Below are 11,875 nucleotides of genomic sequence, written 5' to 3' on the forward strand. Positions count from 1 at the left end.
CACTCGTAGAGTAACCTGGCTTCAAGTATTTGCTGTATGTACTCAAACCTCGTTACAACATGCCATCCCGTCCACCGGGACTTCAGTGGACCGTTCCACCCCTTTAATACATGTCAATCAAGCTGAGCCTGTAAAGGCCCCACAGTCTGATTAGTCAAGTGGAAACACCTGTGGGAGTGGAACATGGATGTGTAGAGATGGGCTTTCAAACAACGCACCTTTTTGTCATGTCAAAGTAGGAAAAGCAAAGGTAGAACTAAAAATGAATTATGGCTTAACTCAGTTTATATTTTTACACTGGACATAAGGCATTACAAAGTCAAGAAAGTAGGTGTTAGCCCTTTCAAGTAACCTTCCCACCATGGACTAAACATACTTCAAGACTGACTACAACTTCAGTTAATTAGAAAGCTTGACATGTTTTATTACCTTCACACATGTTGGTTTTTCACATATCTGCTAGTACCACTCTGATCATATTCCCTTTCTCAATACTCCATAAAGAAATAAAAAACAATCATCAATGACAGAGAGCATATGAAGTGAATCATTACTCTCTGTTAACTTTACGCTTAGAAAGGAATATCACGGCTCATCATCGTGGTGAGCGAGACCAAATACTTTAGAAACACATTCCTCAAGTCAGAAACTCTAGAAATGATCCCTGAAAGTATAGTCTTGGTTAGACTGAGGGGGGGAACTGCATCTCATTCACTGCAGAGTGATTGTCACTCAGGGTTCAGAGGGACAGAAGCTAATCGTTACGTGCTCCAGATGACTCGGAGGTGAGAAAATCTATTTAGATCTTTAAGAAGACCGATATGTAGATTGAATTAGATTTTCAGTCACTGTTGTCTAAATACTTCAGTGTCAGCCTACTTATTCTCTCCAATAAATGCTCCAGTCCTTTCTTTGCATTAAACACCAGCCAATCACAAGTGTTACATGTGAATAATCAATGTGTGAGTAATCAGGAAGCTCACATAAATGATAGTGGCAAGGTCTACCAAATGTTTAACTTTACAACCCGTAAACTGTTGGAGCCTTGGTTGCCACCTTCCCTCAAAATGTCAATCACAGATTTTCCAGCCCCTGAGAGCAGAGCAGAAGCGTGCTGGGCCCCTAACCCAGAGGTTGATGGATCAAAACCATTCTCTGCTGTTTGTTATGTTATCAGCATTAAGTCTATTTCCAGTCTGTTAACAAAGCATCTGTTGCTGCAAGTGTCTGATGTGAAATGTCTCCACAGGCAGGAGAGTAAACTTAATGGCATGTCAAGTTTCATTTATAAAAATGGAAGCTACAGTGCTCATAACCACCATGACACCCATAAAAACTAGAAGCTTAATACAATATATATATTATAGAATAAGTACATAAATACAGTAAAATAGAGACTGTAAAACATGTACATTTAAAGTGCTTGTTGTGTTGTCTGATAGTCTGAGGTATAAAAGAGAGAGCGTACTACCTAGTTTGTGTGACAGGAGGTCTTAGTCTACCACTACGTTCTATAACCCTACCAGTCAGATTACCACAGGAGGTAATCTCTTTTGCAGCTCTTTTAAAGACTCTACCATAATACCTGCTGGAGATGCCAGGTCCTCATACATGTAAAGCATGAGCTCTACCACTGAGCTACATCCCCTGAAGATCTTCAGATTTTTAAAACGGTTTTCTGAGATAGGCCCGTCAGACACCGCCTACCAAGAGCCTGGGTCTGACCGAGGTTTCTGCCTAGAAGGAAGTTTTTCCTCTCCATTGTGGCCCTGTTGCTTGCTCTGGAGGAAACTACTAGAACTGTTGGGTCCTTGTAAATTCTCGAGTGTGGTCTAGACCTGCTCTATCTGTAAAGTGTCTCGAGATAACTCTTGTTATGAATTGATACTATAAATAAAATTGAATTAAAAATGCATTTGCAAAACACAATCTATAATCAATACAATATACTGTCTATTGTATAAGGGCATACCTGACACATCTAAAATAATGAAGTTTCAGTAATGTCAGCTGATGATAGTGTTTTTTTGTCATTGTGTTATGATTGACTAAATGTTCCTGTTGGAGGAGAACATGTGTTAGTGTTTGCAATAATTATTTGATTTTGAAACGTGTGTTAGTGTATTATTGTATTTTGAATTAGTTTTGGAGTTTACAATGTGTGATTTTGAGGATGAAATTAACTGTTTTGCCAGTTGTGTGTTTTGGGTGTGTTGGTGTGTTAAGACTTTAGGAAACTTGTTAAATGTATTGAAAAATCTGTCATAGCAACTGTAAAAAACTGTAACTCCCTTTCATACAGTAGATGAGATGTGGATACTTTCTCAGACTGTGAAGGTAACCACATGGTGGAGGCCCAGACATTGTTTTGGTGCACCATAAGCATATCCGACATAGAGTGTGTGGGGGTATAGCTCAGTGGTAGAGCATTTGACTGCAGATCAAAAGGTATCGGTTCAAATTTGGGTGAAATTAGGTTTCTGCCTGTTAAAAAAACATTTTTCCTAATATATGTAACAACAAATGCATGCTCTTTTGGGAATTGTTGGGTTTCTGTCATTTACACAGCGTGGTCTAGATCTTCACTATATATAAACTGTCCTGAGATAACTTCTGTTAGGATTTCACTGTAACATTTCTGGTATGGAGTTTGTGTAGTTGAGCAAAATTGAACTAGGGCAGAAACATGGTCCACATAATTACACGTACGTAGACACTTTGAGCAATGCAGGATCCTTGTGTGGACCACGTTTCTGCGCTTAGTGTTGACATCTATTGTAATTAACATAAATTCAGCTGGGCCTTTATAGAAGATTACACTGTTTTCTTTCTTTTAACTCCCTTTCATACAGTAGATGAGATTTGGATACTTTCTCAGACTGTGAAGGTAACCACGTGGTGTAGGCCCAGCCATTGGTTGCTGCACCATAAGCATAGTCAACATAGAGTGTGTGGGGGTATAGCTCAGTGGTAGAGCATTTGACCGCAGATCAAGAGGTCCACAATTCAAATCTGGGTGCCCCCTGCAAGGATGTGTGTAGGTTATCATCTTTATGATTGTTGTTGATACTTGAAAAAAGCATGCATGTAACTAATGTTGCTTCTTTCCAGAAGCCCTTGTGCTTTCTCCCCTCTCAGACTTCCTTGGATTGTGGTGGCACCTGAGTAGTGGATGCAGCTGCTGCCGTGGTCCTGCTGGACGCCCTGCACTATTACTGCTACTATTATTAGTAATAGTTCTATTACCTTTACTGCTGCCATAATTACCACTGGTCATCTTTTCAATCCATTCTCTCTCTCTCTCTCTCTCTCTCTCTCTCTCTCTCTTTCTCTCTCTCTCTCTCTCCCCCAACTTTTTGTGTCAGATGACTGCCCTCCATGAGCCAGTTTTAGTCTGAGATTTCTGCCTGTTAAAAATACATTATTCCTAATAAATGTAACAGTAAATGCATGCTCTTTGGTCTAGATCTTCACTATATATAAACTGTCCTGAGATAACTTCTGTTAGGATTTCATTGTATAAATTTCTGGTATGGAGTTTGTGTAGTTGAGCAAAATTGAACTAGGGCAGAAATATGGTCCACATAATTACACGTACGTAGACACTTTGAGCCATGCAGGATCCTTGTGTGGACCACATTTCTGTGCTTAGTGTTGACATCTATTGTAATTAACATAAATTCAGCTGGGCCTTTATAGAAGATTACACTGTTTTCTTTCTTTTAACTCCCTTTCATACAGTAGATGAGATTTGGATACTTTCTCAGACTGTGAAGGTAACCACATGGTGGAGGCCCAGCCATTGTTTTGCTGCACCTCAAGCATATTCAACACAGAGTACGTGGGGGTATAGCTCAGTGGTAGAGCATTTGACTGCAGATCAAGAGGTCCCCAGTTCAAATCTGGGTGCCCCCTACAAGAATGTGTGTAGGCTATCATGTTTATGATTGCTGTTGATACTTGAAAAAAGCATGCATGTAACTAATGTTGCTTCTTTTCAGAAGCCGTTGTGCTTTCTCCCCTCTCAGACTTCCTTGGATTGTGGAGGCACCTGAGTAGAGGATGCAGTTGCTGCCGTGGTCCTGCTGGACGCCCTGCACTATTACTGCTACTATTATTAGTAATAGTTCTATTACCTTTACTACTGCCATAATTACCACTGTTCATCTTTTCATTCCATTCTCTCTCTCTCTCTCTGTCACCCTCTCCCCCAAGTGGTTGTGTCAGATGACTGCCCACCATGAGTAAATTTTAGTCTGAGGTTTCTGCCTGTTAAAAAGACATCTAACAGTTAACAGCCGACTGCGCTGACCTATTGCGCCACAGAGACTGCTACTGTCTGATGTTTCATGAGCGGGAGCTCGATCTTTAAGCCACAAACATTTGCTTTATGGCTTTTTGAGGTTGAGCTGCACATGTCTGCTTATCAGGCTATTTTCCTGTTACTCAGAAATTGGGGAAGCTGACTTATGTGGAAATGTAGAAGCTGGACGTACATTATATTGTTCTTACATGTCAATTGGAATCTGACTTTGAATTTAAATATTCGGCATCCAAGAAAATTTGGGAACTGATGATGTATCAGTCCTTTTGCTGGTGGTTTCTTGGTCACAGCTGCAAGCTGGATCATTGACATACAGTTGAATGCCAGGTATCACAAAACTGTTGGGTGGGGCCTTATGTATTTGCTTGTATTAAATCAAGGGACCTGCATACCAATGACCGTCAGAGATGGCAAAAGTACTCACTGCCCGTACTCAAGTAGAAGTACAGATAATTGTGTTAACAAATACTCTGGTAAAAGTAGAAGTACTGATTTAACTTCTTTACTCAAGTAAAAGTAACAAAGTACAGGCTTAGCAATTTACTTAAAGTATAAAAGTAAAAGTAGCCTAATGAATGACAAAGCTACCTGGACCACCAGCATATAAATTGGTAGACTCCTTCCTGATATCTTTACTCAAAATGCCATTTTTTTAAACACCAGCCAATCACAAGTGTTACATGTGAATAATCAATGTGTGAGTAATCAGGAAGATCACATAGAAGATAGTTGCAAGGTCTACCAAATATTTAACTTTACAACTCCTAAGCTGTTGGAACCTTGGTCCTTCCCTCAAATTTGAAATACAAATTTTTCAGCTCCAGAGCCTCGTTGATGGATCGAAACATCCTCGGCTAATTGTTATGCTTTGTATCAGAATTATGTCTATTTCATTAGAGTTTTTTACAATTGCTATGACAGATTTTCCAAAACTCTTAACACAGTTAGCACTACATCGCATGGTAAGCTATACTATTAACACATTTCTTGTTGCTTTAACACATAATGCATATAATTGACACAAATTTAAAATGCTTAACTCCTTTTACACACAAGCTCAAACAAGACCAAAACAATAGACTTTTACTGCCATATTTACCAATGCTTTAACACTGTATGTCAGAACAGATAACACCATGTTCTAAACCTAACCTTACAGGCTAAAGGCAAAGTGAACAACTATTCATATTTTGAATTGAAAAACAAATATATTCCCTGTATTTTTATTCCATTGCTAATGAGAAACAGCTTATTGAAGTTATGCAATTGTTGAAATCACAGCTGATTCCCATCTAGGAAGCACACTGTGTTGTTGTTCTTTCAATCATATGATCATATGTTCTAAAAGAGGACTCTTTGGGCTGCTCCTGGCTGGAAAAGGAAGAATTTAGAGCAACACAAAGAAAGAAAGAAAGAAATGCCTGCACGAGGGCGAGGAAGACGAGTACCAGGACAAGGGAGAGGAGTGAGGCAAGGTAGAGGAAGAGGAGTTAGAATGCGTGGTGGCGCTCAAAGAAGGACCAGAGCTAGGGTAACTGATCAGATAAGACCTACTATCATCGACCATGTCATAAACCACGGGCTATCATACAGAGAGGTTGGTGAACGAGTACAGCCAAATATCAGCCGGGACACAGTGGCATCTATTGTCCGTATTTCCAGAGAAACCAACATGTAGGATATTGCTTCTCCTACATCAAAGTGTAAATACTGTAAAATTACCATTTACACTATTAGAGTGACTTTATGCCAGGACATTCAGTCCAGAGTTGTAGAGGACAACCTTGTCTTTGGGAACATTGCAGCAATCAGCATAACATCCATTTCTCGGACTCTAGCTAAACACAGAGTCCGAATGAAACCACTATACAAAGTTCCTTTAGAAAGGAACAGTGAACGCATCAAAGAACTCCGTCACCAATACGACCAGGTAAGGTTATGCAATACAGTCATTACTGTAAACTACTCTATAAACCTGGATTACATGAGGACACACAGTAGATATACAGTACAGCACAGCAGTTACATACACTGTGTCTAATCACTTTCAGAGAGTCATGGAGTTGGAGGCCAATCAAGTCCCATATGAAATTATCTATGTTGACAAGGCTGGCTTCAACTTGGCGAAGAGGCGTCGCGGTGGGAGAAACGTAATTGGGAAAAGGGCCCCAGTTACCGTGCCGGGCCAGAGGGGAGGTAACATCACCATGTACGCTGCAATCTCCAACAATGGTGCACTCCTGCATAACTGTGAGATTGGCCCTTACAGCACCGAACGCCTTCTTCTGTTTTTAGAAGACCTGCACGAAAGACTGGTGCCAGAGGTAGAAAGGGGGCAGGTGGGAGACCACTTGCCAATATATGTGATCACATGGGACAATGTGGCATTCCACCATTTCCGTCCAATCACAGCCTGGTTTGACGCCCATCCAAGGATGATGTCCCATTTCCTTGCCCCTTACTCTCCTTTCCTCAACCCCTTGAGGAGTTTTCTCAGTCTGGAGATGGAAGGTTTTTGACCATCGTCCACAAGACCAAATGTCCCTCCTGGATGCTGCATGCCAAGACATCACAGCTGAACCCTGCCAGGGGTGGATGAGGCATGCAAAGGATTCTTCCCACGATGCCTTGCCAGAGAAGATATCAGGTGTGATGTGGATGAGAACATGTGGCCAAATGCAGAAGACCGAGCAGATTAGAAGAGGACTTTTTTTAAATTATTATTCCGGTGCTCTTTCTGTTTGTATAACTTGCAGTAATGTCCTTCTGCAAATAAAGTCTTTACTGCAGCAATTCTGTCTCTGTCTTTTTTTTCATAAACTGTACATTCTATAAAGCTATTCTGAGATGGTCATTCATTTTTTGTATTGAATTTCTTCAACAAAAGAAACAAAATGCATGTGCAAAACACAATCTATGATCAATACAATATACTGTCTATTATATAAGGGCATACCTGACACATCTAAAATAATGAGTTTTTGTAATGTCAGCTGATGATAGTGTTTTTTTTGTCATTGTGTTATGATTGACTAAATGTTCCTGTTGGAAGAGAACATGTGTTAGTGTTTGGAATAATTATTTGATTTTGAAACATGTTTGCAGTGTTTTGTTAGACATAGTGTGTAGTGTTAGTGTAGTGAAAATTAGTTTTGGAGTTTAGTTTACAATTATTTGGATACTTTCTCAGACTGTGAAGGTAACCACATGGTGGAGGCCCAGCCATTGTTTTGCTGCACCATAAGCATATCCAACATAGAGTGTGTGGGGGTATAGCTCAGTGGTAGAGCATTTGACTGCAGATCAAGAGGTCCCCAGTTCAAATCTGGGTGCCCCCTGCAAAGATGTGTGTAGGCTATCATCTGATAGTAGTTAATAATAAGTAGTAAAAATGCATGCATGTAACTAATGTTGCTTCTTTCCATAAGCCCTTGTAACTTCTTCTCTCTCAGATTTACTTGGATTGTGGTGGCACCTGAGTAGTGGATGCAGCTGCTGCTGTGGTCCTGCTGGACGCCCTGCACTATTACTATTATTAGTAATAGTTCTATTACCTTTACTGCTGCCATAATTACCACCGGTCATCTTTTCATTCCATTCTCTCTCTCTCTCTCTCTCCCTCCCTCTCTCCCTCTCTCTCTCTCTCTCTCTCTCTCTCAAATGGTGATATATTGTTGTAAAACAAGAAGAATCTAAAGTCCTCTGGAGAATGCGGGCATTGATCCCGCTACCTCTCGCATGCTAAGCAAGAGCTCTACCATTTGAGTTAATTCTCCTTTTCAAAAAAAGTCATAGTATGTTGAAAAAAGTCATAGTATAGTATTTAAAAAAATTCATACAAGTCATAGTATAGTATGACAAAAATTAATAAAATGTCATAGTGTAGTATGTCGAAATATTCATAAAAAGTCTTAGTATACTATGCCAAAAAATTCATATAAAGTCATAAAAAGTCATAGTATAATGTGTCAAAAATCCATAAAAGTCATATTATAGTATAAAAAAATATTGATAAAATGTCATAAAATGTCATAGTATAGTATATCTTAATATGTTGTAAAAAGTTCAGATATATAGTTGTTGTTGTAAAACAAGAAGAATCTAAAGTCCCTGGAGAATGCGGGTATTGATCCCGCTACCTCTCGCATGCTAAGCAAGCGCTCTACCATTTGAGCTAATTCCCCTTTTCAGAATATAGACATAGTATGTTGAAAAAAGTCATAGTATAGTATTAAAAAAATTCATAAAAGTCATTGTTTAGTATAACAAAATATTCACAAAATGCCATAAAATCATAAAAAATGTTGGTTGTCTGTTAAACAACACCTTTTGTTGTTAGCAGGATTCAAACCTGCGCGGGGAGACCCCAATGGATTTCTTGTCCATCGCCTTGTGTACAGTAAGGCTGAGACGCTGTTGACCTCAACTGAGGAGGTAATAGGGCAGTGGAAGGAGCCCTTTGAGGAACTTCTAAATCCAGCTGACACATCCACTAAGGTAGAGGCAGAGCTTGAGGATGATGGGAGATTGTCGTCAATTTCGCTGGTGGAAGTCGATGAGGTAGTTAAAGAATTCCACAGTCACTCAAGGTGGTAGAAAGGAGGGTTTAGCTGATCATTGAAGCTCAAGTTTAAGCATATCAATCTCAGCAAGGAGTCTACCAAGTTGACTCTTATGATTTGGGTTACTTCACCAAGCAATGTCATAAAAGTTCAGCACATATGATACAACACCAAGCCTTACAGAATGACTTTCGTTGTCTCAATGTCAGTAATAATCATAGAATCACAACTTCCATTCATGTACTTGTGCCAGTATTCAACCAACCTGTAATGCAATTTTCAGCATCAGTTGTGTTTTTTTGTTTTTAAATCAAAATTTCATCCCATCACTTCCATTTGCAAATGTCACAAAGCTGGAAGGGTGGTAACGAACTAATACGCTCATTAACTCATCATTGACTCAATGACTCATACACAAAAAACGCAGATATGCCTTCATTAACAATACTGTGTTATCTCATAGGTACTGGAAGCCACCCGTCTCCATCAATGTATCTTTCAGCATTTACTTTCAGTCTGTGTTACAAGATTTGCAGTGAGCGTTGTATTGTCCAGCAGAAAGGCAACAGGTGTGTTACTTTTTGACTATGATTTATACCATTAGCAGTTCAATCATTTTGCCCAGGTTTGATTTCCAGCCACTGCAGTTGCATTTACAGGTTTTGAAGCCATATACACATTAACATTACATGTTTAACCCAAATTTCTTCTTTTATTCAGTGATATTTCAATTTCCTTGTGGGAGTCATCCCAAAAGCATGCTTTACATGTATGAGGACCTGGCATCTCCAGCAGGTATTATGGTAGAGTCTTTAAAAGAGCTGCAAAAGATATTACCTCCTGTGGTAATCTGACTGGTAGGGTTATAGAACGTAGTGGTAGACTAAGACCTCCTGTCACACAAACTAAGCGGTATGCTCTCTCTGTTATACCTCAGACTATCAGACAGCACAACAAGCACTTTAAATGTACTTGTTTTACAGTTTCTATTTTACTGTATTTATGTACTTGTACTATAGTGTAGTATATTTATTGTATTATGCTCCAGTTTTTATGGTGTTATGGCAGGTATGAGCGCTGTAGTTTCCATTTGGGATTGAAATAAATTTGACATGCTGTTGAGTTTACTCTTCAGCAGGTGGAGACATTTCACTTCGGACAAGCAACAGATGCTTTGTTAAACATCACAGACTGGAAATGCTGATACAGAGCATAGGAATGCTTAGCAATTTGCAGAGGATGGTTTTGAGCTATTGACCTCTAGGTTTTGGGCCCTGCACGCTTCTGCTACGCCACTCTCCTCTGCTGTTCATAGAGTGATAACATTTTTAATAAAGTACTGGCATTTTCAATTAAGTATTGGCTTTTGACTTGCATAAGTATTGTTGAGGAGGATTGAATTAGGACTGTATATTAAGCTGATCCCAGTTTCCAACTTCGCCCAGGTGTGTCTGCCAAAACACGGACGGAAACCCTTCTCTCCTTTATATTTTATTCAAAAAGTAACAGTACAAACATTGGTCTGCTAATACTCTGTTTAGCTGAGTAGGTGTGTGTGTGTGTGGTTCTGCAATGAAAACAACACAATACAATGCTAAGAACCAGATGCAGTCTAGCAAAAAATACAAATCCAAATTTTAGTACAATATAAACATATAGGTTAGCTGTTAACAACAGACTCCCCATTAAGCACATTATAATATGCTGGGTCACTACTATAGCATGTAAACAGTGCACATAAATTGCTACCGGAGCCAAGGCGTAACAACTACTGTTATATTGGATGAACAGACACGTGTAACCTAGCTAACGGCAAAGATCAAAGACAACAAATCACTAGCTAGCTTAAGTTGGGTTAGCACTATACACTTTAAACCGTTAGCCTACAACAACAAGCTAAAAGAACTGACAACACAAGTTACATGACTCCAGATCTGAGGACGCACACAGACAGTCTCAACCTGCTCATCAAACTCCAAACAGTGTTGTCTCCGCTTCTCTTTCTCCTATGTCTCCGTGTGGTGCGCGTGCACGCTCACGGTGCGACGCGCGTGTCCGCGTCAGCCTTTGGCATGCACCTCAACAGTCACTACCCACAGACAGTTTTTATACAGCCGCCCCCAAATAGCGTTAGCTATTTGCACCTACGATTGACTATCCACTCCAGGTGGGGTGGGTTGGAAGGTTGTCGTCATCATCTGGTATTGCGGGGAGGACAACAAGCCGTGCCCCAGGCCTGGTGTAGATCTTATCCTTTTCTTCACGTCAGCAGATCTCACATAACCATCTCCGCTGGTGTGCACCTTGACCACTCGTCCGATAGGCCAGAGTGCCAGTGGTAGCTGGGGGTCTACAAACATGCTACTGTGTCATCTGTGAGTTATCCCTGATGACATTCAACTTCTGGCGGGTTTGCAGCTGGGTAGATAGTGCCTAATAAAGCTTGACCAAAATGATCTGACAAGATCTGAGAGTGTCTCCACCTGCCGGCTGAGGAGCTCTGTATCCGGATATACCACCTGAGAAAGCGATCCATCGGCCCGCCCCATCAGCAAGACACTCGGGCTCACAGGGTCCAGATCTGCAGCGCTGGATGATACATACCCTAGGGTTTGGAATTTAGAATGCCTTCCACTTCTATGAGCACTGTTCTGAGAACTTCTTCAGCCTGGGCCTGAGCACCCGCGTGGTGTAGAGTGCCTGTTTGACTGAGCGGATCTCCCTCTCCCAGACTCCTCCAAAATGTGGCCGCCGGTGGATTAAAGTGAAAAGGATCTTCTCTTTGGCAAGGCTCTGCATCAGTTTGGGGGAAAGTGCAGCAAGGCCTCTCGCAGTTCTTTCTCTCCTCCCCTGAAATTTGTCCATGATCTGAGAACAACTCAGCTGGAGTCCCTGCGGGCAATGAACCTCCGCAAGGCCATCAGAAAAGAGTCAGCATCGATGCTGGTGAGGAGATCTAAGTGCACAGCTCGGGTGGTGAGACACTTAA

At 40.7% G+C, this 11,875-nt stretch overlaps 5 non-coding genes across 5 annotated transcripts; 3 read left to right on the forward strand and 2 right to left on the reverse strand.

Moving 5' to 3' along the window:
- Positions 1–464: 464 nt before the first annotated feature.
- On the reverse strand, positions 465–680 carry LOC116679393 (small nucleolar RNA U3). Its single transcript, XR_004329496.1, has one exon. It is a non-coding gene; the product is annotated as a small nucleolar RNA U3 (small nucleolar RNA).
- A 2,273-nt stretch (positions 681–2,953) lies between these two features.
- On the forward strand, positions 2,954–3,025 carry trnac-gca (transfer RNA cysteine (anticodon GCA)). The gene has a single exon. It is a non-coding gene; the product is annotated as a tRNA-Cys (tRNA).
- An 818-nt stretch (positions 3,026–3,843) lies between these two features.
- trnac-gca (transfer RNA cysteine (anticodon GCA)) lies at positions 3,844–3,915 on the forward strand. Its single transcript has one exon. It is a non-coding gene; the product is annotated as a tRNA-Cys (tRNA).
- A 3,675-nt stretch (positions 3,916–7,590) lies between these two features.
- Positions 7,591–7,662, forward strand: trnac-gca (transfer RNA cysteine (anticodon GCA)). The gene has a single exon. It is a non-coding gene; the product is annotated as a tRNA-Cys (tRNA).
- A 773-nt stretch (positions 7,663–8,435) lies between these two features.
- Positions 8,436–8,508, reverse strand: trnaa-agc (transfer RNA alanine (anticodon AGC)). Its single transcript has one exon. It is a non-coding gene; the product is annotated as a tRNA-Ala (tRNA).
- Positions 8,509–11,875: the final 3,367 nt, after the last annotated feature.

The sequence above is a fragment of the Etheostoma spectabile genome, unplaced genomic scaffold (genome assembly GCF_008692095.1).
Source record: "Etheostoma spectabile isolate EspeVRDwgs_2016 unplaced genomic scaffold, UIUC_Espe_1.0 scaffold00011291, whole genome shotgun sequence".
Lineage (NCBI taxonomy): Eukaryota > Metazoa > Chordata > Actinopteri > Perciformes > Percidae > Etheostoma > Etheostoma spectabile.